A 26,918-nucleotide genomic window follows, 5' to 3' on the forward strand; every position below is an offset into this window, starting at 1 on the left:
TGTGAATAACGCTTAATATGCCAGTGCTTGTTGTGGTTTGGATCTTTCATGTGGAATTTGTGTTGTTTGTGTTCTGTCAGGAAATGAAGAGAATGGAAAGAACTGTGATATTTCAGTCTGGCAGTGCATGTGTGCTGTCATGTCATTTCATAGCTGGCTTCTCTAGTGAGGTTTGTAGAGGGGCCCGATTTAGCTCTGACTTGCTGCTGGGCTGAGCATCCCTGTGGAACGCTGTTGAACCACATGTCATCCCTTCGTCTCACTGAAACCAATATTTCATTATGTCTCGGAGTGACCACATAACTTCGTTCTTAAAGACAGGACCTTTTAAAGACACAATATGTGAGATTTTTGGATTAAAATATCCAAAAAACACTAAAACAGTGTTATATATTTTATTGACTTGTGTACTTACACTATCCCAAATGTTTCGGCCCGTGTCATTGCGTCGCCTGTCAGTGACTTCATATCCGCGCTACCCTTGATTTCCATGGAAACCATGGAAACACCTAAGACGCTGTTTGGACTGTTTGAATACTGTTTGGATACTTTTATTAACAGAAAACTAATCATTATTTGTATTGTTTGAATTTCCCATTTTTTCCACCATACAATATATTGTAACATTAATTGCATGCCATTTGGTAACACAATCCAGCTTTTATTAATATGATATTCTAATATGATTTGCTGGATGTTTTTGTCTGCTTTTAGAATTTTCACAATTGAGATTTTGGTTGCATGAGTACATTTAGTTTTGTGTGAAAACCTGATCATGTTTGTTTAAAGGGGATCTATTATGCCCCTTTTCACAAGATGTAATAGGCTCTGGTGTCCCCAGAATGTGTCTGTGAAGTTTCAGCTCAAAATACCCCATAGATCTTTTATTATATCTTGTCAAATTTCCCCCATTTGGAAACAATTTTGTGTGTGTCCCTTTAAATGCAAATGAGCTGCTGCTCTCGGCCCCCTTTCCAGAAGGGGGTGGAGCTTTAACAGCTTGCACTTCGGTTGCTCAACAACAACAAAACTGGAGAATCTCACGCAGCCAAAATGACGATTTTCAGTAGCGGTGTTCAGCCTTACATTGTTCAAACCAGAGTCGGACACTGATGGAGAGACTCAGGAAGAAGTTACAACTTTTAGAATGAAACTGGACGTTTGTGAATGGTTAGTGGATAAATTTATGTTGATGCTGTGGAGTTGATTCAACTCATTGAGCATGTGCCGTCATGTTAATCATTTGTGCAAATCCAGCGTTGAATTGACCCTCGTTCGTGAAGCAGTCCCAGCGTAAAATCATGGCATGGTAACAACACTCTACTACAACGACTCCTCGTTCCTACAACGACTCCAACGTTATTCCTCTTCTCTAAAGCAGCCCAACATGGCCTCTTCCCCTTTGTTGCGTGTTCTTGGGGGCAGGGTTTATTTAAATTTTAGGGTTTGTGATGTCACCAACCAGGGAAGATGCTCCTTGTAGTCCCTACCAGCAGTTTGTTGTAGACCTCAAAAAGTGGTTTCTGTAAAAGAAAATATCTCTCTTTGCATTGAACTTTGTGCGTTGTTTATGCTCAAACAGCAACATTACACACTAACTAAAGTTAAAAAAAAAAATGAAATTATAATCAAGGACCCATTTAAGGATTGATCAATTATGAAAACAATACATGCAAGACTTTTTTCAGCTTCAAAACATGTAATTTTTTAAAAATATTTTGATGTGACAGTAGCATTTTTGGACATTTGCATATCTACAGTAATTGTCGAGCTGATAAAATGATCAAAATTCACATCCCTATTACGGTCCATATGGACTTCAGAATAGTTTGCAGTTGGTATGAAAGTAATCCAGTCTAATTTGCAGAAAAGAACCTTTTTTGATTTCCATGAGGAATGGAATAAGTTTAGTATTTTCATGTCACAGACACATTCATATGTTTGGTAGCTAAACTAAAGAGTCAAAACATGATTGGAGCACCTCAAAACTGGTTTACTGAACTATTTTTGTCCTTTTTTATACTAAACCTGGCTTTGTATACTATGAATTTTGTTGGCATTAGGACAAATCAGTTTGTGATTTTCCTCATTTTTAAGTCTCTTTAGGTCTGCTAAATGAATAAATGTGAATTAACACATGGGATCACTTATGGGGAACACAGAATTGAGCGATCGAACGGAAATGCGTAGTACAGTATAAAGGGTTTGGTCTTCTATTGCATTAGTGCTGATATGAACTAAAATGAATCCAGGCATATGCTGCAATTTCACTTGCCAACCTAGTTTTTTCCCTCAACCCAATTTAAGTGCTAAGTCAGAGCCCAGTCAGCGAGAACCTGGCAGACAGACAATACAGTATATAGCCATTCAGATGCATTAGCACGTATTTGCCTGCGTCGCATCAAAAGCAGTTGTATTGTAGAGCCGTCTCCGACACTGTCTCTCCTGCTACCGCCTTGCGTTAAATCCCTCTGCTAGACGGGGGGACATTATTACAAATCAGCCTGGCTGTACGCCCAAGTTAAGACGACAAGGGCTTCCATTTAGGAGCACATTTGCTTCTCTGCTGTGCTGAACGATACTATGAAATGTTTATTTATCTGCATTTGTTTCCATCGCCGTCTCTTTCACCTGTCACCGCCGAACGAGTTTGTACAGCTTGTGTATCTCAAAATGTTCCTCTTTTTTTTTTCTTTTTTTTTTTATCCTTTCCTCCGAAACCTCTTGCAGTTAAACCTCAGGAAGATTCCTAATTGTAGTGCTTTGTAATATTTGACAGTGTTGTGTCTGCAGCACCGTAGAGGAAGGAAGTGAGAGGCAGCAGCTGTTTTTGGGTAACCCAGGGCTTGTCGCTCATGTCTACGTATCTTCGGGCTCTCGGACGCCATTCCTCGGCACCCATCTGAAGTCAATCATATCAGTCAGCGCATTGTTCTCCTCTCTGGCACAGGCATATGTCAGAAAACAACAGAAAGTCAGAGGACAAAGATGAAGAGGAGTCTCCAGGGACTTCCTGTCTGTCATTTGTTTTTGATTCTGTCCTCTTTCTTTTCATGTGTTAGTTTATCTGTGATGTAATTTCTTCTTTATTTTCTCAGAGGAACATTTTGGTGCTTAGAGGTTGTGTTTACATAGCTTTGGAAACATAACAGAGTTCTCATTTATTTCTATCTGAGGCTTTGTCTAGGATGATAGACAAATAAAACAACAGAAAAGTACTGAACTATAAAATGAATATGGATGTCGAGCTTAGATAATTTGGTCTAAAAAGAGTGTGATGAGAAATATTGGATGTAGTATTGAAACAGATGTGGTATCTTGGAAGCACAGTTTGTGACATTTAATATCTTATCTGAAGCTGTAGAGGAGACTTGTGTGAGATTATCGTGGAGTTCTCATTGAATGTCTCATTGAAATAAGTAAAATGAACGTGAATTGCATATCATAGAATATTTAATGAAGTATTTAATGAGTTTATATTTGTGATGGTTTGTAATTTTGTTGAGATCTCATGTGTAACCCCAGATGTCAGATTAGGGTCTTTAAATCTCATAAGAAGAAGTGTCAGTTTTGCTCAAAGGTTGCTTTTTTATGGCTTAGACAAAATGGAGTTCTCATTTATGGCAACTATCAACTTTGTTTCAGATGTTTCTCCTAAAATTCTTTCAGGCAAAGAATAGAAAAGGACACAAATTAGACAGTTGTTTACTAGGGTTGAGTATTCAACTATATGTGACCTGTGCTGCCAAAATAATTTGCAATGAGCAAATGCTATTTTCAAAATGATGTTTTTCACCAACAGTTAACCAAAAGTTCACTTACAGATAATGTTTGCGTGAATACTCAGACAGATATTTTGAAATACTGTAATTTTGTGTACTGTATGTGCGTATAGTGGGATTGCGCACTGTCTGAAGCGTCTTTGTGTGCACACGCTTTGGATGTTTATATCAGTGTGAGTAAAATCATTTTGTTTGCATCAGCATTAGTTTGAAAATCACATTTCATTGGTTCAGACTCATACCATCGAGAATCCGCTATGAATATTCACAAAGTTGGAATACTGCGCTTTAAATGATACCAAACTTAGTGCTTAGGGAAGTGCCAGTCATCCAGAAAGCAAGCAGAGAGCAGCTGCATTTTTTATGGTCAAAGGAAAGGTATACCTCTCAGAAAATGTACAAATAAAGATACTTTTAAAAGTTTAATTGCTATTTGGGGCATTGGGATTGCTGACAAGGGCTTAATAAACTTCTTTTTTTTTTTTTTTTTCATAATACCTCTCACACAGTGCAGTCTGTCTCACCTGTTCCTCTTTATCTTTATCTTAAATCGTTTGCAAAAATATTTATTTAAATGAAATTAAATCAATACTAGGAAAATATTGTCTGCTTTGCACAGCGGACAGATTGGTTACTGTGGCTCTGGTCCAGACCACCCAGAGATTTCTGAAGTCATTCCGCAAGTGTGTGAGTCTTTGATAGATATTAGTTGGTACAGGAGGCAGTAAATGAGTTGACCTTTTCGGACAGCAATGGAGAGTCTGAGCTGTTACAGGACAGAGGGAAGTGGAAACACTGTAGCTCACGCTATGCTGATGAACTCGCATGCAAGGTAATGAATTGCAGTGCCATTATGCAAATACTATGCTAATTATCTAATCAGATTTGATTCCATTAAGTATGAACCCAGCTTCCTAACCTTGAGAAGGCAGGGACTGATCAGCTCACTCTTTCTCCAAAAAAAAAAAAAAAATCTTTTCTCGATTTTTATATTTCAAACTATTCTTTCTTTTTTCTTTTCTATTCCTTTTCAAACCTTTTCTCTTTTTTCTTGCATCTTTATTACCTTTTCTTATTTTGCTTTCTTTCTTTTACTCATTTATTTCAAACATTTCATCATTAGTGCTCTTTGGCGTTTCTGTTCCAAGCTAAACTGAACCTTTCCTGTCTAGACAAAACTGAAGCAACTTCTCTGACCGCGTTTAGACATTTGAAATGAAGAATCCTATTGTGATTTCTCACATTTCCACCTTGTTTGCAGCAGTGCAAAAGGCTCTGCCACCCTGTTCCTCTGAGTGAGGTGTTTTTATGACACAGAACAGCGTTCTCAGTTACCACACATCTGAAGGCAGGCCTCCCTGACAGTGAGGTGACACATGGTGTGTGTGTGTGCGAGAGCCAGATAATGAAATCTTTATCACATGTTTGGGAGGCCTGTAATTCCATTTGCTCTACTAATCCCTCGGTCACTTTGTCTCTCTGGCCTTGTTTCCACCTGGTATTAAAGTGCGTTTTGGTTGATCGGATCACAAGTGGACGATGCTAAATACAGGTGTAAACAGGGTCTAAAATGTTTTGAGCTTGTCCACTTTTGACGACTTTCAAAGGTAGTCGAAAACACATTCAAACCGATTGCTTTCATAGTGTAAATGCTCATGTGGTCGAATACATTCGAACAGCCACAAAAGATCGCCTACTCTCAGCCTACTGACCTAACACATAAACATTATGGAAAGTGCACTAGCCAGACGGGATTTTACCTTTGTCGGCTGAAGACCCAAGTTTGGTTTGAAGATGAAAAACATCCCAAGCACAATGTTCTCTCACCATTCCTGATTTCTAACACATACTCACAGTGTTCGCCATCAGTTTTCTGTTGTCTCCGGTCGCGTTCATATGTAAATTGCGTGAGCTTATTTCATCCATTAGATAGAAAGATCTGAAAAACTGATACATTTACCCACCCATAGACTCACCCCTCAAATAAATCAGAACAGAAGTGGTTGAAAGTGGACAAAAGAGACAGATTAACACACCAGGAATGCGTTTCCCTCGTCTACTTGTGATCCAATCGACCAAAACACATATTAATACCAGGTGTAAACAGGGCCTCTGTCACTCACATAGCAAACCTGACTAACCAGAATTCCCATTCAACTGATCTACAGTTTATACTTCTTTTTAATAGCACGAACACAGCCTAAATTTAAATTTTAAAATAGATTGCCTGATTGCCTTGGCTTCTTAATAATAGTATGTTAGAGTGTTGTCTTTAAGCAAGTACTGAATTATTATTATTATAATTTTTTTTTTCAGGGGAGACATGAAAATGAATGATTCCTCTGTTAGGTACAAATATGTTAGGAAACATGGCAGTCTGATGTTACTTTCAGAGCTTCATGTTTTTTTAAATGTCATTCACTGAAGACTCCTCAGGACTCATCAGTGCAGGAAGAGCTCTTAGGAAAGCCTGATTGAGCCACCTTGCCGGCTGTCTGCTGATCAGAGAGCGATGGCCTCTCTTGTGTAATCAGGACCAGCCACACAGGGTGTCCTCTAACAGAATAGCCTCATCACCTCCCCCTCCGTGATTTCCCCCTTCTCCATACGCTGTAACCGAGACAACAGAACTCCTCATCGCCCCCCTCCCCACAGCCCTCTATTTCCAACTCCCAAAGGCTCTTTTCAGGGTAACACCGAAAAGAACATCAATCTCACCCGATACACACACATATGTGCACACAAACAAACAAAAAATGAAGCCTTATTCCAACCCCCCCAATCCACCCATCTGAATGCAGTTATGTCCATAATTGCCTCCAATTTCCCTGAGTCACACCTGACATATTAAGCTACTGTACACAACGATTTCCTTTCTGGTCCCCAGAGGGAACAAGTGCCATTTGATTATGGCTAAATGTGATTATTGTCCTCCCGTCCAACTGGCTTGTGGCGGTCCTTTGTCCCAGACAAAACAAGAGAACAAGGCGACCAATCCATTCGTGACAGACCAGCCCGGATGTTGCCTGGTGAATAAAAAAATGTTAATTATTTGTTGAAATGGATAATCATGACTTAATGAAAAGGATAACAAGAAAGCAATCAGATGAACAAGAATTCTGTGGGTAAAAAGCTACTCTCACAAGCTGGTTTGCAGAATAGGGTTTTGCATGCTTGTTGTAAAACCCAAAAAACAAAATGTATTATTTCCTTTTTTTTAACTTATAAAAATAGTAAATAAAAAATGTTAATAATAATATAAATGTATTCATTATTACTTATTTGTGTCCTGTTACACTCTAAAAAATGCTGGGTTGTTTCAACCTAAATTTTGGTGAAATATGGACAAACCCAACCGTTGGGTTAAATTTATAAATCACATTTTTAACCCGACGGTTGGGTTTGTCCATATTTGACCCAGCATTTTTTTTAGAGTGTATAAACTACGTAAATATTTTGCTTTTTTCTTGTAAAAAAAAAAAAATAATAAATAGTAATAGCTGTGTTAGTGATTTTAGTCTAGTTTTAAGGGGGGGGTTAAGCAATCCATTTCATACTGTGCTTATGCAGTGCAAAACCTTGTATGGCTTATTGCTTAAATTTGTTTGCTTGTCTTTATGTATTCTCGCTGATGGATGCAAGATATTTTTGGCCGATCTCATCAGACACATTTGCAAAAAGCACTGCTTATTATGAACCACTTCAATTAGTAAGATTTAACCTCCCAGTTCTGGTGATGCTGAGAGGGTGGCATGGAGAACAGAATTTCAAAGTATGGCGGAAGTGAATGTGCATGAAACAGTCCGGGCCAGTGTACTTTGATTTGTTAAATATCATATTATTTTTGTCTCTTCCTTCCAGCTATTTTCAGAGTGAACGTGTTGTGTGTTTTTTGTGTGGTACCATACAGTATATCATTTAAGATACTACCTCTCGCTCATTTTTGAGACATCTCAATCACTTGGTTGCATCTTTTTGAAAATGTTGCTCTTCAGGCAATAATAGGATTTTTTTTTTTTTTTTTCACATTGTGAGTGAATGGCATTAGTTTGTTATTTGTCATTTGAAAATGTCATGTTTCAGTAATGGAAATTGATTCAGAAATGACACAACTTGTCTTTATGACACTGACAAAAATAAGACTGGGCCAGATGTAATGGAGTTCTCTAGTTTCTATTGAAAAAAAAAAAAGGAAAGATATAACCTTATTTATTTTACACATAAGCTTATAGATGTTTTCAGCATATATTTATTTATTTTTTTGATATTTTGATATGCATACGTTTTGATTAAATATTTAATATCCTAAAATGAGCTGGTTGCAAGGCCAGAAAAGAGGCTTAAATAGGGCAATGCATTTATTTTACACATTTATTATTATTATTATTATTATTATTAGAGAGATTTCTCAGTCACAAGGGTCAAGGCATTATTTATTGTTAATCAGCCATGACAAAATATGTTTTTGTGATAATGAGAGTTTATACATGTCTAGATATCTGGATCTTCACAAAGGTCATACAGTGCCAAGCTGTAATTGCGTTGTTAGAAGTGGGCAAAAATGAACATCTGGTGTCCAGCAGTGCACCTATTGATCCTCATTACTTTGTGTACTTGGAGACAGCAAAGGGCTTTCATTCCCACAATCACTCTTTAATTGCGTCAAGCATGAAACGAGCATATTTAGCACTCTTAACCATCATTGATTGAGAGTTGTTTGTGCAGTCTTTCAGGTAGTCTTATGCACATGCTGGACACAGTATAAGCATCTTTATTTACTGTCTATTAAGAGGATCGCTTATAAAAATAAATATGGAATTGGAATATAGCCAATTCCTCCTAAGGGATTCCTAAGAGACTGTGCTTCATTTTGGCCAAATTTAAAGGCACCAATGAAGGTTTTTAGAACATACAATGTTTGTAATCTTATGGTTCAGTATAGTTTGAATCTGTTAGAGTACTAGGGTGATGAAATTTAGTGAGTGTTTACTTCTCAGAAGCTAGCTAAATATATCATTCAAAACCTCAGTTTTCAGACATGTATATGGAAAATGGTGGCTGCATCTGAAAACTGAAAAATGCTGCTTTCAGAGGAAACATTTCAAGGTAGGAAGGCATCAAGGCACATCCAAATCCTAAGTTAGCTTCACTTCCTGTCTCATGATGCCTTCATCTGACCGATTTTTGAAGGCAGCATACAGTAGATGTATCCTTCATACAATGCTGTGCTTTCCATTCAGTGACAGTTCAGCAAAAAAAAATAAAGATGGCACCTGAAAGTTGCGGTTGGTGTCTTCTGATGTCATTTCTAGTTAGAAATTGCTATTGTAATAATTAAATATTCACTTAGTTCTCAACAAAGCTCGCACTATTTTGCACAAACGCTGCCTTCAGAGTCATTGTCTATGAGGCAGCGAGGGAACAAGTCAGCTGCCTAAGTTTTCAGATGCAGCCAATTTTTTTTTTTTTTGCCTAAAAATATAAAAGTCTATAGTAAATATGAGTTTTGTATAAAAAACAACAGAACTCTGTTATGTCCTCACTATGCTATGTCCTTACTAAGTAAATGTGTGAGTGTAGATGTTTTAGACAACCTACACCTGCTAGTAATCGATACCCCTCTCAAGCAGAACTTGGATGCCATAGTAACCCCTCTCACGCTGTTTGTTTGGAATGGTGTGTTAGCATGGTGCTTGGCCTTGTTTTCCCTGGTCTTGGCTAAATCTAACTAAAGCGGACACTTTTGTGCATGATTGTGTATTAGTGGAAATCTTAGACTAGCTCATGCAGCTCTTCCTAACCCAAATTTTATTTCCTGTTACAACAGTGTGTCACAGTACTGACTCCTGCTTGCATAATATTGACCTTCATAATGAAGACTTGCCTGTAGACATTTCTCACAATGTGTGGACACACTTCAGGTCTAAAAATAGCTTTGAGAATTATGCTTCATTACATTCAGCTTCAAACGTCCTGCTTGAGAAGTGAAAGATAAATGCCACTTGATGTTGGACTTTGTGGAAATCTTGAAAATACCGCAAAATGTTTTCTCATTTATCCATTATCTGTATTATTTAGAAAATACAGTGAGAAAATGCTTGCACTGTTTTCTAATGTGCTATTTTTTGTAAAATTTGTTTTAATAGCACAGCACTTTCTACACAGCACAACACCTAGCTGATCCCGATGACTGCCCGAGGAATCTCTGGGTGGATGGCAGATTCTGACCCACTTTTTACTCTGGTCTGGCTAACCTGCCGTGTGTGTATGTGCTGAGCACCGTTTGAATTGTGTGCGTTGTGAAAAATGCATGAGTCTCGCCTGGGCAAAGAGCCATGAGGAAGCAGGTCAGCCTTGGCCTGGACTTGAGAACCTTTTAAATGTGTACACACATACACACACACATACAAACTGGACTTCACCGAGCACATGCTCAACAGCAGGTATTTTTAAAGGCACTAAAAAAGGAGCAGAAAATATGGCGTGTTTCTTATACCTGTAGAGGTTTTAATTTTAACATTGGGCATTTACATTTTCATTTCCCCAATGGATGCACAATATATTGTTTCTATACTTTTATTATTTTATAATATAATTTATTTATTTTATATCAATTATTATATTTATAGGGCCCTATAATACACCCGGCGCAGTGCGACGCAAGGCGCAGCGCAAGTGTGTTTGCTAGTTTGGGTCCGGCGCCGTTCGCGTTTTCCCGTTCAGCGCCACGTCCTTAAATTAGTAAATGCATTTGCGCCAGTTAGTGCGCCCATGGGCGTGCTGGTCTAAAAAAGAGGTGTGTTCAGGCGCATTGCTATTTTAAGGAGCTGAAAATAGACTGCGCCATAGACCAACTCAAACCTGGTCTAAAGTCTAAAGTCAGTGGCGCAATATTTTTTTGTTAGAGCGCGCTGGTAGAAACTGCGCCTCTGGGCGCGTCCACAGTGCGCGTTGACTTTGCTTATTACACACAGGGATGCGCATCACACAAATATGCCAAATATTAAAAACAAAAGGATTACAGTGTAAAAGAATATTATTGTGTAGGCTACATAAATAAAAATGTAATGATGAATAGTCATTGCGTGTATTAGAATTAGGATACCTATTTTCAATTCAGCCTATTACTACTTATGATGATGAACGAAACTGGCTAATTAATTGAACAATCGTGCCAATACACACACACACATATTAACTGACTCATCGCGCGGAGCTATTTGAAAGCCTGCATCCAACGCAGACGACTGAAAGATTGACTGGCCACTTAACAGGTAATTTCAGCAAAACACCACTCGTTGAACTCGTCAGTTGAATCGGTGTGTTTAATAAGTCAGTGTATTTTATAATGTTATATGTTATATAATATATAATTATATAATATATATAATGTTATATCCTGCTTGTCCCGTAGATGATCTGCTCGCGCGCTTTAACTTTGCGCACGAGCAGATCAGTTTCTTCGCTTGAAAAGCGTTCAGATTTTCCGCCAACAAATTCCGGCATGTAAATAGCAATCCGCCATGGCGCGAGTGCATCTCGCTCTTAAAGGGAAGGGGAGATGACACTCTGATTGGTTTATTGAACGTTACGCCCATTACTCATTAAGATAATAGGGACAACCCATTTCAAAAATGCGCCCCGGCGCACGGACCGTTTTTCCGTCGTTAAAATAGCAAAAGTGGATTTGGACACGCCCTGAGTGCACCTGCGCCGTGCGCTTTACACTTTGCGTTTAGATCGTTAAAATAGGGCCCATAGGATGATATGCATGTTCACTTTTTTTGCCATCATCTAACACTCACTTAAAGGGTTAGTTCACCTAAAAATGAAAATTATGTCATTAATTACTCACCCTCATGTCGTTACACACCCGTAAGACCTTTGTTCATCTTCGGAAAACAAATTAAGATATTTTTGATGAAATACGATGGCTCAGTGATGCCTGTATCGCCAACAATAACACTCATAAAGCTACTAAAAACTTATTTAAAATAGCTCATGTGACTACAGTGGTTCAACTTTAATATAAAGCTATGAGAATACTTTTTGTGTCCCAAAAATAACAAAATAGAGACTTTATTCAACAATATCTAGTGATGGGCGATTTCAAAACACTGCTTCATGAAGCTTCGAAGCTTAACGAATCATTTTCGAATCCAAAATCCCATGATTTCGGTAAACAAGGCTTCGTTACATCATAAGTGTTTTGAAACTTCAATAGTTCATGCGACTCTGGCAGTTTGGTACATGCTCCGAACCACTGATTCGTAACAAAAGATTTGTTAAACTTCGAAGCTTCGTGAAGCAGTGATTTGAAATTGACCATCACTAGATATTGTTGAATAAAATCGCTATTTTGTTTTTTTGGCGCACAAAAAGTATTCTCATCACTTTATAATATTAAAGTTGAACTACTATACTCACATGAACTGTTTTAAATAGGTTTTTAATAGCTTTCTGGGCATTGATAAAGGGAGTATTATTGCTGGCAATGTAGGCCTTACTGAGCCATCGGATTTTATCAAAAATATCTTAATTTGTGTCGATGAATGAAGATGAATGAAGGCTTAAGGCTGTGGAATGAAATAAGGGTGAGTAATTAATGACATAATTTTCATTTTTGGGTGAACTAACCCTTTAAAGTTGCCATGAAATCAAAACTGAAAATTGTGGCTTTTAGTATGAATATGTTTGCCATACTGTTATCTATAAGCTAGTGTGCTCCAAAACAATGACAAAATTTGTGTTTAGAAGATACAATTGTTCAAAACTTAGTCTTTCACTTCTGCCAATATGGATCAGTGATTTCAATGACATCACTCTGCACTTCAGCTTCTCATCAGATTTTCTGTCCAATCAAATGCTCTCTAGAATCTAAAGTGTCCCGCCCCCTACACTATAAATAGATCCTGAAGCTGTGGCTAAAATCACACATTTACTATTTTCTAGATGGTGAATGGCGCATAGTGCACTATATAGGGGATAGGGAACGATTCAGACAGTGCAAATAAACTTTCCATTGTGGCAGATGAAGTCTGGTTTTGCGTTTGTGTCATGCGAAACGCACAGTCTGCTCCGGTTCAGAGACACGAAAGCAAAGAGTGGATGATATGCGCAAGTTGCTGCAGACCCCAAAACATTTGAATTCTAGACAGAATGCTATACTTTAAAGTGATATGGAGGAGAAACGGTTAGCGAGCTGCTTTACCGAGCTCAGTCAGTGGCTGTTTTAAAAAAGGGGAGGAACTGTTCAATATGTCTTTGTGATTCATTGTAAATTAAGTCAACACGTTGAATAATGCTGGCACTTCAGTGGGCCTTTAAAGTTAATTGTTAAAAACACTAATTTAATGACAATGTTAAATGTAATATTTAGCAAATCTCAAAATAAAGATGTTTTTCATAATGTAATGTCTAAATTTACCTGTAGCATTTAAAATGATTGATTGTAGTTTTTAGTGTTGGATTAGTTTTTTAGCTGATCTGGCCACTAAACATTTTAATCTCACTCTTCCCCTTTAAGTTAATGCCTGGCATCACTTTAATCGTGTGTTTGTGAGACAGGATCCTGTCCTTGTTGTGGACACTCTCTGACCTGTGCTTTTGGTTAAACGCTGCACATCTTTTCTTTCCTGCTCTTCTCTTTCCTAGAACACACACACACACTGAAAGTAACCGGTGTCTGTGTCGTGCCCGTGTTTGGTCTGAGTAACCCCCCCTCGGTGCTTTGGAAGCCTGAGATAGTCACCTGATCTGGCCTTGCTGTGAAAGCGTAGAGTTTGTGACCTCAAGCTAGATGAAATGTCCTGCCAACAAGAGCCAGGCAAAACAATAATGAAGGATGACTGTCTGTTTCAAAGCAAGCAATATTTCATCAGAGGGCAATTACTGTGTTCCTAAGTGTGTTCTCAATTTAGAACTTAAATTTATAATTTATGTCACTGTCAAGTTGTCTTCTGCTGATGTTTCACAAGACATTCAGTAAATTTCCATGCAAATGTGTCAGTGGAGGCTGAAAAAAAAGAAAAAAAAAAATCAAATGCTGTTCCTTTAATAGTGTTATGATATAATCAGTAGTTTCCGTAAATCGGTTGAGAATTCCCTTTGGCCCATAAGACCTTTTTACCTCAGGCAAAGTCAATAGCAGAGGGCAGAACATAATTTATCTGGTGCACACATCTGTTGTGTTTAGAAAACATAGGACCCAGACACCAGGAGATCTATTTTGCAATACTGATGAACTGTCTGTAAGCCTCAGTTATTAAAAGAATACTTTTCATTTATCTTAATAGAAAGAATATGGTATTACATTTCTTCTGTGTACACTTTTATTTGGTTTTTTAAAGTAGTCTCCTATGCTCACCAAGGCTGCACCAAAATACAGTAGAAAAAGTATCATTTTGAAATATTATTATAATTAAAATTCAATTTATTCCTATGATGGCAAAGCTGAATTTGAGCTGATTTGATGCTCAAGAAACATTTCTTAATATTATGAAATTGAAGACATTGTACTTAAAATTTTTGGGGAAACCATGATATGTGTGTTTACACACACACACAAACACACACACACACACACACACACACACACACACACACACACACACACACACACACACACACACACACACACATGTTTGTTTTTGTGAATTGTGGGGACTTTCCATAGACTTCAATGCATTTTACACTGAACAAACTGTACATTCTATCCCCCTACCCTGCCCCTACCCCTAAACCTAACCCTCACAGGAAACTGTGCAAACTTTTACTTTTTCACAAAAACTCATTCTATATGATTTATAAACCCATTTACATTGTGGGGACCGCTGGCTGGTCCCCACGATGTAGGTGAACTCAGGTTTATATTACATCATGGGGACATTTGGTCCCCACAATGTAATATAAACAAAAGCACACACACACACACACACACACACACACACACACACACACACACACACACACACACACACACACACACACACACACACACACACACACACACACACACACACACACACACATATATATATATACAGGAACTTAATTTAACTGAGTAGTTTCTACTAAAAATGAGTATTGTCAGCTTTACTTAATAAGTGTTTGTTCAGTCAACTTAATATTGCTGAGTGAAACGCACAAATTAATGTTGACATAACTGGGCAGTGGATCTGTAGTTCCCAGCATGCTTTGCAAGCGACTGCAGTAGGAGAGTAAATTTAGGGATTAAAGTGTTATTTTATGTGTTTTTCAGTAAAGGGAAAGATGTTCAGTTATGTTAGTGTTTAATGTTCAGTTATGTTGGACATTTAGAGGAGTTTTGCGGTTACCATTATGCAGAAGACTGGCTGTGAGTGCTCATATGTTTATAGGATGGAATTCCTGCTCTCAATAAAATTGATTTTGTTCAACAAGTTATTTTTTTGAGTGCATTTTGTAGAGCAAATAGTTAAAGGTGCTCTAAGTGATCCTGGGTGGAATAACTTCCTGTTGACGTTCGAAGTATTGTCAAACAGAACAGAGGCTAGCTAGACCCTCCCTCCTCCTCCTCCCCCTCCCCTCCGTGCTTCCTGAAAGAGTCATGAACGCGCATTTAAAATCATTCTTGTCAGTTATTGGCTGGAGCATGTTTATTATGATTCGTGGTCCAGGCTGCACCAGTTTGTTTTTATTGCCATTTTCGGAGCTTGTGGCGACTACAGAGACTACGTTTTTTTTTTACAGTGTGTTCAGGGGACAGGCAGCTAGCGGATAGTGTGGAGATGTTTGCTGTATGTGACAAAAAAATGTTTTGGCCTTAAAACGTGTGACATCACTTAGAGCACCTTTAATTTAATAAGATAAATCAAGTCAATAAATGTGTTTACCTTACGTAATAAACATATATAAATTTAACAGGGCTGGATTTCCTGATAACGTTGTCTCTTAGCTCGCTATGAAGACTCTAAAGGAATACCTTAACTGAAGGTATACCTTTTCTAGGTTTGTTCCCTAACTATACCTTAGAATGAAATTTTCTTAAGTGTGACGTTACCTGGTGCTGTCCATGGCAGTGGTGCTGAATTGGTTGATATCGATGGCTCGAGAATGGAAAATTCACTCTATGCAGGGCGGCTTCACTGTGTTATGTGAGAAAGCGGTGGTCTTTATAAAAGAATCACTTTTATATAGTTTTTCCTTTTTTATTCAAAATATTCACAAACTTGTTAACTATATCATGAATTTCATGATATATTCCAATTGTAAAATATGTGGAAGTGAATGTGTTTTGTCACATGATGCAACCGCAACTTCGGATTTACAAAATTTTCCCCGGAATACACAGAAGTATGTTGCCGGTGAACTGGGAGAAGAATAGAGTAAACTTTATTGTTTCATACACAATGTGTATCTGATATCAATAAAACACTTCGTCAAATTATATAATTGAAAGTGTTATTATTGCAGCTTTCATAGACATCAGTGTATGGAATTTGATTTTTAACAAACTAAATGTCTTTTTTATATAGCCTAGTACTTCATTCGAATGTGCATTTAAATGTCTGAAACCTAAAATAAACCTGATGTGGTTGAAAACACCGAATAGTTGTGATATATGACAAGCACTGAGCGTGTCTGTCTGTAGCTCAACATCAAAGCACATTTGAATTTAGCAGTGAATCTTTGCATTTTTTATTATCAACAGTGATAAGGTATAATTTTTTTTTTTCTCGCTGAGCAAAACTTTTCTCTGTTGAGCGCATATTTTGGTCACCTGAGCAAAAACATCCTTTATATCAGACCTGTACAGTGTACGTAAACATGGACAAAAAAAGTTTTATCGGGCAACTGTAACTTTTAACTTTAATGTGCCATTTCTATTTTATTTGACCCTTGATGTAACTTAGTGATATATTTAAATCATATTTTTGAAAACAAGCAGTTCAGTCACTAAATTAAGCACATTTTAGATTACTTGAGATTTTTTCAAATTGCTGTGTTAACTGTACCAGTCTTTACCGAGAAATTCTATTAAAAAATAATTTAAAAATATCCTGCAGGACAGTTATTCTTTATAATAATATGAGCAGTTACACTGATGGTTTAGTAATGTGTTTTTGTACAGTAAATTATTAGCACCAAAATTACATGTTTATTGCTTATGAATTTCCCAGATTTTCTATAGCCTACCAGTAGGTTTCAAGATTTTTAGTGGCAAGGAGCCATAAACAATCCCCTTGACATCATTTTTTTATTAGGCTTACATTATAATTTAATATAATAAAATATAATATAATCCTGAAGGATTTAAACTGATATACAGTATTTTATCAGTTTAAATGCTTCAATTTGTTTTAATATATTATAATATGAAAACATACTGAAGCATTTAAACAGATCTGATAGCTAAATATTAATAGAAAAGTGAACATGTTAACTCTTTTATAGTTATCTAACCATCCCTGAAACCCACAGCACCACCATACACAAAAATCTATTTAAACGGAGGTATATCACTGATGTATTTTGAGTTTGCAAGCTACACCTGTGGTGAGAGTGTAATTGTAAATGTCTCAGAGTTTTGTTAGCATTCTGTGTCCATCATCTGTTATTTCCGCCACTTTTCATTAAAACATGACGTTTTATTTCACTTTTCTTTTCGTTTTGCATTGCCTCTTGTATTGAGCTATTTAGTCCGCAAACATGACAGTATTCTTACCGCGACTGATTTGGCTCAATCCCGCGCCCGTTCACACGCGCTCACATCGTTCTCTTTCTATGAAACCCGTAAACCGCATTCACCGGTTCTAACTCTATAGCGACAATAACTCTATAGCAGTTGACCAGAGCATTGCAATTATTTCTCATTTAAACTAAAATCAAACGGATTTCCCCACACATGATTTCATGTCTGATATCCTCTGCGTGGCAATTTTTTTTCGTGCGTGCGCAGCTTAGAGGGAACATTGGTCCAGACCAACCTTACGAACGAATGACTTACAGAAGGTATACTAAACTAAGAGCGTTTCGGGAAACACGTATTAACATTAAGGTACAGCTTAAGGTATAGTTTAAGAATGACGTAGAGTTAAGAAGGTTTCGGGAAATCCAGCCCATAACATTATTAAGTAAACTGCACATATAAATATTATATAACAGTGACAAATTCAAATGATTTTGTCAGCTTTACTTGAATTTCTTTTGTTCATACAACTAAATTGTTATTTGTACAAATTACTCAATAACCACTTAACACTGCTTTTTTAAGTAAATTCAACAATTCATTTTTTTGAGTGAAAGTTATTTTAGAGAGAAAACATATGTTATCATGGAAGATTATGAACACAAACACATTGTTTTTTTGTTTTTTTTTTCTTTCAATGATACATGATTTACAATAAGACCAGGAATGTTTATCAAAGTAATAGCGGTCTGTTTTAATTTCATGGTGACTTTAATAAAACATTCAGTAGCTGACAAACACTTAAAGATGTTAAAAACCATTTAGCTCAGGCTTTTTTATTTGTATCTACAGCTTAAGCCACTGTTTCCGGTGTTAGAAATCCAAAATGACACAAGCACCGCCATTCCTTTGAGGGGGCGGTTAATGTTTTAAGGTCTTTAGATCCACCATTCACCATCACACCATCACACCATCACAAAAAGCAAAGGGAGAGAAAAGGTACCGGTATTCCTTTTTTTAATAGACACTGTGGGTCTTCGTCTCTCGGAAAGCTCGATTTAGGAAATGAAAGACTTCAAAGGCAATGTTGTGCCCTTTCATGTCCCAGATTAAACACGGTACGCTCAGACTGCACGAGTGGGTTCGCTCTACACGCAGGGAAATCCGTGCTGATATGATGTGTGCGTGAACGCTTATAGGTGTTCCTCTGCATGACAGTTTGGTTTCTTGTGATATGCAGATCCGTGCACAAGACGCTTGTAACGTGATTGGCTTAGAATAGTAATAAGAAAGTGACACATCAGATTATGCCATTCTGTCTGCTGTATTAATATTCTTTTCTTGTAGTACATTGGTTTGCAAGTGGATTGATTTTGTGTGTCACAAACAATGTCTACATACTAGACACATCAGATCTGACACAAACATACACCCATTTACATGGAAACATCTTTGGTCTGGCTTGTCGGGAATAGCTGGCAGCTTCATGCTGAAGGTGTGGACTTCTTGTCAAGAGGTCACTGCTTTGATTACCATTTCCCCTGTCACTTTCCCCCACCCATCTTAGTGCTGTGGGAGTGATGGGTAACATAGCTGAGAGCGAGACCACCAGACATTCATGCTTCTGGGCTAATCACAAGCTGTTGTTTGGATGTCATCATGTGCTCATGTGTCAAGTTTGCTGCCAGGGTTTTGCAAGTCTTGCTCGTATGTGCCAGGAGCATTACGCTGGATGAGGACTTCCTCTGTTTACACCCACTGGCATCCGACATGGCTTATGAATTTAACATAGCCGACCTTTGGTATGAGACTGTTTGCTATTTTGGGTAACTTGACTGTATTGAATAAAATATTCAGCAATTTTAGTTCAGCTCCAATGCAAGAGCAGCTGTTTACTTGAAATCTGTTCTGATGGCAGACTAGTTTACTTAAAATAATTGATATATTCAGACTTATTCTGTTCACTTAATCTCTTTCAATCATTTTAACCAACTGGAAATGGGTGAATCAAAGCAAATTATGATTTTCTCTTTTTGTGTGCCTTATACATGAAATTAATCCATCAGATTGATAGGTGATTCTAACTGTATTTTCTGCAAGCTTTTTTCAAAGTAAATTTAGGTCTATCCAAAAAATGGACACTTGGAGAGTCCATATGAACAAATTATATAACAACAGCAACAGCAGGCCTTGTTTACATTTTATAAAAGTCAAGTAGCGATACCGAACAGGACCACATGCAAATGCCAAAAAACAACAAAAATAAAAACACTAAACCAAACCAGACCAACATACCGCTTTGATCTGACTGCATTTACCTACTACAGTACATGGATCTATTCAGAATTACTAAACACAGCAACGTACACATGACAACACATTATCCTGAATGTGTGTGTAAACAACATGAATTTAATGAAATGTGTCTGTGCGTAAATACAATGTGTGATCAGTGCATCGAGAGCGCACATAGACGGCTCACTTGTGCATCAATATAACGGACTCAAGCGTGTTTACTGTACAATTGCCTTTACCTTGATTGCAGTCCTCATCCATCAAAACTTTACTAGCGACACGCTGGTTTGCTTTATCCAGCCGAGAAATGTATTTTTTGCATATGATCTGGCCATACAGCGGTGGGATGTTTGACGTTTCGTTCAGTCTGCATTTCACAGCCAAATATGTGAGGGAATGTGCTTTTCAGAAACAATCACAGAATATGACAGAGCTCATGTTTTAAAGCGAAACACACACTGGAATGAATAATTCACTGAAAACTCAACATGAGTCTCTATTCTCTCTGTCATCTCTGATGTACTCAGCCTGGTTTTATTTACATTAGTGCTGCTTTGGGATGATTGTTTGAATTAACTCACTTACTGGATCATTGGAATGAAAACTTTCCTGTGGTTTAGTGGCTTGAAATGATCTGATCACAAACAGAGAAGAAAAAATGGGTTAAAGGGTTAGAACTGATATTTCCCCTACCAGGGTTACAGACAGATGCTCAGTGTGATAAACTCCCAACTTCTAAGATCATCTAGCTGTGTTACATAAATTACATTAATGACACAATTTCACATGCTTCATTAATTTTTTTTTGCTTTAAATTATTTTAACGCGTTAAGGATTTCGAATTAATCGCATGCGTTACCACACTAACGTTGATAGCCCTAATATAAAGTCAAACAAAGTGTAACAGTATTTACAGCCAATTTTACTTTTTATAATGTGATATTTTCAGGTGAAACAGAATATTCAATGGGGGAAAAAAATGTAGGATGGGACTCCCATCGGAAGTTGATTGGCTTGTGAAAAGTGGACATTCCGTCTCTTATTGAAACCAAACTTGAATGAGAGTTTGCAGTGACCTCTTGAAAGATTACCGGCACCCACTGTTTAGAGGAGACTGAAGTTCAAGATCAACCTCAATCTTTTTCAAATCTATCGTTATCATGTGCTATTGCTGTAATCTTTGTTACATTATCTCAGTAATTTACTGCCAGTTGATGTTAAAGTTGGCATTAAACAGAAGTTGTGATTGCCTTTTCTTCCTATTTTGACATGTGAAATGGCTTTTCAAACGAGAAAAAAAATGTAGGCGGGACTTGATTGGATCATTGGATTGTGTTTATTTGCAAATTGCTTTGATCTCTTGTGAGTGACATGTTGCTGGAAGGATGGATTATTGCCCAACCCTCATACTTGTTCATGTTTTTGATGAAAGGGTACACGATTTAAAACAAGCAAACAAACCAAAAAACCCTGCACAGATATAATTTAGAATAAACACGGCAATTAAATGATTTCATGGTGATTTTAACTATTGGTAAGAGTTTAGAAAGGCGGTGTTAACTACAGCAACATTCATTTTAGAGGAAGTTTTTACATTTGGATGAAAGACACTTTTTGTTTTGTTTTTCTGGTTATAATAATACACGTCATTCACAATAAGACTAGGGATGTGTGTTAAGAAAGTAAGTGGAGTCTATTTTGATTTCATGTTGACCTTAAGCAAAGAGAGCAGAAAAGGAATCACTTGTTTTAGGGGAAAATATTTAATTCTAAACTTGTAATCAATTGGTTTTGACACAATTGAGTTGTGAAGTCATGTGTCAGTTCCTGATATGCCGATCCAATTTACACTCCTACTGTTAATCTTAGCTAAAAACTTTTTTCCAGCTTTGGCTAGAGCTAAAAATCCTCCTGGGTATGGCATATTAGAGTTCTAATTTCTGTATGTATGTGGATGTACTCTATGTGGCATTTAATTCTCCCTGTAGGCTTATTTTCTTAAGAAAACATCCTTATTAATTATGGTTTCTGGCACATTGGCGCCATGTAGCTGACATTCTGATGTTGCACTTACAGCAGTTTGTTAGGTAGGTTTCTTCAAGCATCTTGGAGACGTTGCCACAGTTCTTCTGGATTTAGTCTCTCTGTTTTTTTCTGTTTCTTCATGTAATCACAGATAGACTCGATGATGGTGAGATCAGATCTCCGTGTGGAGCATACCGGCTGTTTTCAGACTCCTTGTGCATACTAAAATCTCACTGGATTATTACAATTAATGGCAAAAGGAATGTTTGGAAATGTAAACTGATATTTCCAACTGACACACTACAGCAAAAGATATAGATAACTGACTTAAAACTTTTTTTTTTTTTTTTTGACTAAGACTTTTGCACAGTGCTGTATGGTTGCTGACATTGAGCTGACATTGCTTTATTCTACCATAGGTTGCTCTATGGAACTCCCAGACAAGGACACATTGGTTTAATAACCTGACAAGGTGCCAAAAGTGTCCCAAATGGACATTAGCATCTAGAATAGAGGTATGAATAAGAAAAAGCCTGAGAAATATCAAAGAATGATATAGAAGTTCTTAGCCCTGTAACACTTCAACTAGAAGAAGAACTTGATGTGAATAAATGTTGAATAACCCCAGAACTATAGCATGTGCCAGGACTAAGTGTATTCGCATGGGCGCTGAGCTGTTAGCACCACAAACTCTGATGTCCCACTGGATGATTCAGGGCTTGGTTAGCCCTGCCAAAGTGTTTATTCTTACTCATTTCTATTTTTAGCAGCCAGCTAATATTAACAGTTTTGTCAACTCTACTGCGCCTGTGGCAAAAGCGCTTAAGTGTATCTTTTGCAATTTAAGTGACCTGCATTCCGGCTTAGACTTTTCCCATTACTGGGAGTGACATTTCATTTAGGGCCCATCATTCATCTTTCTTGTGCCTGGGCCTGGGCCATGAGCGTCGGCGCCCTCTCTCTCTTAAGCTGAATTTCTTTTTTTTAAATGTTTTTCTCTTTTTTTGGTCTCACTTTTAAGGAACAGACTATAGGTCCTTTGTGCTGGTTTATAAAAAAACAAAACAAATAAAAATATATTTTTCTTTAATCAAAACATGCATTTTCTCTGTGATTGTCACTGTCTGGAAGTTTGGAAATAAATGGGGGAAAAAAATAAAATGACAAAGATACTGTAATCACAGTAATGTAAGGAAGGGATTAGCGCTTGTGCAATTTGGTAAAATAATAGTAATAATAATAAAAAGTTAGGGTTAGGGTTGGAAGTTAGGGTTTGAAATTGTCTTTTTTAGGGTCAGAAGTTACAGAAAAATTTACATAAAAATGTCAAGTATCAGAGAAATGAACATAAAAATGTTATCTAAAGAGGACAAAAATGAATTTCTTGGTCTCGGTACAATAGAACTCGAGGGCAATCTTGATCAGAGGTAATGCAAAAAGGGCAATTTGATGATGCAGGAAGAGTCACTGTGGTTTGTTTATAAAAACCAGAAAGAGATGGTAGATGTGTCCCTTGGGGAATAAATCAACGGAAAATGAACAGCACCGGCTGCTTCCCACGCACACTCAGCTCTGTGTTATTGTACTGATTTTATGCACTTCATTTGCTTAGCTATTTTTACTAATTGATAAGAGAAAGAGTGATCAAAGTGACATTAGCTCCTGGGCTTTGGTTTTTGTATGCAGAGATATTGCCTAAATGTGCATATTTTTAGTAAATGGTCTTAACATATTTTTAAGCTTAAACCATCCATGTATAAAACACTTGCATAAGGGCATTTGTTTCCTCTGTAAAGTTGAATCTACATGTTTTCACTAAACTTCAAATGTTGTAATGACTTAAAATTTGTTTCAATGTGAAGTGTTCCCTTTATTTAGCTTGTATTATTTACCTTATTTACCCCCCACCCTGCCCCAATATATTAAAAAAAATAAATAATTATAGTTATTTAATTTGAACATTTTCTAAGGGTTGTAATTCCCACTTGTATGCTCAGTTATCGCCTTTTGAAAGTGACCTCATTAATACAGGAAAATGATTTTGTATCCAAAAGCACGATCACGATAGCAGAATGGCCTATATGGATTTTGAAGCCAATGATAGTGATGTATCTGATTGCTTGTTATACAAGGTGAGAATATGTGTGACCTTTTTATTTTAATCAGCACCAATTATTCCTTGTAATAATTCCCATCATAGTTTAATTACGGAAACGTTTCTGTCTGTTATCGGATAGAGAGATTCTCATATGTAGGATCCCTGACTGACTCATAAGTCATTGGTGCTTAGATTATTATGGACGAGATAAACATGTAGAGCATAATGTGTTGTAGATGCAGTCCAGCATGACAGAATTACCTGTTGTGCCATCAGAGGACAACGCAAGTGTGTGTTTGATTCCTATATTTGCCCTATCCCAGAGTGTCCTCGTTATGTTTTCTTGTACTATCTGATTGAGACAGAGACTGCAGGGTGCAGTGCATTCTGGGATGAATGCCACCCCTTTAGGGAACTGGTAAGGAACATTGATAATTTGTTACAGAGGCAATCTTGATGTCTTTTACATTTCCCAACAATCCCCAATAGATTTTTTTTTTTAAAGAATATGACCTTTTCTTTTCTTTTCTTTTCTTTTCTTTTCTTTTCTTTTCTTTTCTTTTCTTTTCTTTTCTTTTCTTTTCTTTTTTCTATGTATTGATGCAAATTAGTAAAGAAAGAGTAATTAATTAAAAATGATATCTCAATATTCCAACAGCCAGTCTATTGGTTATACATTCTAGCAATTCACACATAGCTTTGGTACAACAGTATACATTTCTGGCCAAACCATAACCCTGTACTTGATAGTGATAGTGACTGCTTGTGATATTGTTGTTAAATTATCTTGATACTCTTGAGCCATCTGCCCTCATGCACCCACTAGTAAAAATATATAAAAAATATCAGAATAATTTTTGGTTTGTAAAATATATATATATATATATACAGCTTTATTAAGAGACCACTCCAAGTTCAGAAATCAATGTTAAGTGGTCTCTTAATTTTTTCCCTTGCTGTATATATGTGTATATATATATATATATATATATATATATATATATATATATATATATATATATATATATATATATATATATATATATATATATATATATATATATATATATATAAAATATATATATATATATATATTTCATATATAAAATATATATATATATATATATTTCATATATAAAATATATATATATATATATATATATTTCATATATATATATATATATATATATATATATATATATATATTTACCACGGGTGTACTAGAAGCTCTTGTCCTTTCTACGTCTTTCAATTAGGTTTGCCAAACAAAATGGCTCATCTAAGACCACCATTTTCTTCAGATGGCTTCACTTGTTGGGAATAACATTTTTTTTTTTTTTTGCCTGATTCTCCACAGTGGAAAAGCTTCCCTCAGGGGAAACATTTCCTACCAGCTCTGCTTTAACAAAGAGCATTAACATGCAGTAACACAGCACTGAAATAGAAACACTTTGTTCTTCCAAGTTTGTTTAAATTTTACTTTGTAGAGCATGTTGTGTTTTTATGCTGTTTTCTAATGTGCACTTATTAGGGGAAAAAACAAACAAAATTATATTTATTTATTTATTATTTGTTTGTTTGTTTGTTAATTATATCTCCATATGACAGATAACTAATTTCCATATTGCCCAATAGAGGAAAATCTGACGGTTTCTGTCTTACACTTTTTTTTTTTTTTTTTTACCCTTTGCCTATATGGAATACAGTCATCTGCCTACCAATTTTGTTGTTACAGTCATGAGAAGGGACATTTCTCATCCCCCTAATTTCTTTTTTCTCTCTCTCTCTCAGTATCTATGCATTCTGTTTGTAGGCAGGATGTCGTACCTATCATTACAGTTCCTGGCTGCTCTCTGTACAGATTAGTCTGTGACACTTTGCTTTGTTGATTTTTACTTATATCACATTTAACAGATTGTAAGATGCAGTCTATACTGGCATCATCCTTTTTGACTGGCCAGAAAAAATGCAAGTTTTATATATATATATATATATATATATATATATATATATATATATATATATATATATATATATATATATATATATATATATATATTGGTCCGAATACGTGTACTGTTACACCCCTAATATATATATAGGGGTGTAACAGTACACATATTCGGACCAAACATTTTCTGTACACGCCTTTCGGTTCACGTGTACCGTTGTATACAGAGTTGTAGCCCATTAACCACTTTTAACCAACAATATCGCAATAAGCTCTGTGTTTTGTTACTTTTGATAAGAAACTAAGTCTCATTGCTCAAATTCTGTCCATTTTATCATGAAATTTAAACAATAAATGCTATTTTGTTAGTCTTTGATGTGCCGTGACAGATCGCTGTATAAGCGCCACAGTTCAAACGCAATCATCTCTTCCTCTTTAATACTAGTTACAGAATAAACATAAATGAACAACTTATTGTAACATATCTCTTGTAATCGCTCAATCAGTGTTTCAACTGCGGAAAGACATCAATGAAACAGCTTGTAAACAATATGTCACATAGCATTTACCTCAGAAATGCCATTCAGCTTGTTAGTTCGCTTGAGAAATGAACTCTTTCACTACATATATGCACTATATTAGCCTATATTCATTAAATTTTATTTAACCTGTCTTGATTATTTAATGTATATGTTAAATGTATGTTTAAATAAACCTGTCTTGGAAACAAGTTATGATGGCCACTGTGTAAATTAATATATTTAACATCAAATTAGAGTAGAAACAGATTTAGAAGTTAATGCAAAATTTGCCTTTTGTGCAATTTACATGTTTGCATACATTTTTTTATCTAAAAATAAATAGCAACTTAGTTTAATAGTTTGGGCTCTGTTGTTAATTGTAACCTTTAATGTTATAGTAATGTGCAAGAAAGAAAGTGCTCCCTATATATAATTTACAGCATTATCATAGATAGATTTTTTTTATCCTTAAGAAAATTTTAATTATAATTGAATTTTTCTGAAGAATTATTATTATTATTTCGCTAAACTTTTCCCTCAGTTTAAGTATATGCAAAAACCTGAGAGATATTAATTG

General features: G+C 36.3%; 1 protein-coding gene across 1 annotated transcript in view; it reads left to right on the forward strand.

Annotated features, from left to right (window-relative positions):
* Nucleotides 1–26,918, forward strand: part of nrxn3a (neurexin 3a) — a 362,007-nt gene that overhangs the window by 16,340 nt on the left and 318,749 nt on the right. The gene's annotated exons all lie outside the window — the stretch shown is intronic.

Source organism: Chanodichthys erythropterus, chromosome 18 (assembly GCF_024489055.1).
Source record: "Chanodichthys erythropterus isolate Z2021 chromosome 18, ASM2448905v1, whole genome shotgun sequence".
NCBI classification, from domain to species: domain Eukaryota; kingdom Metazoa; phylum Chordata; class Actinopteri; order Cypriniformes; family Xenocyprididae; genus Chanodichthys; species Chanodichthys erythropterus.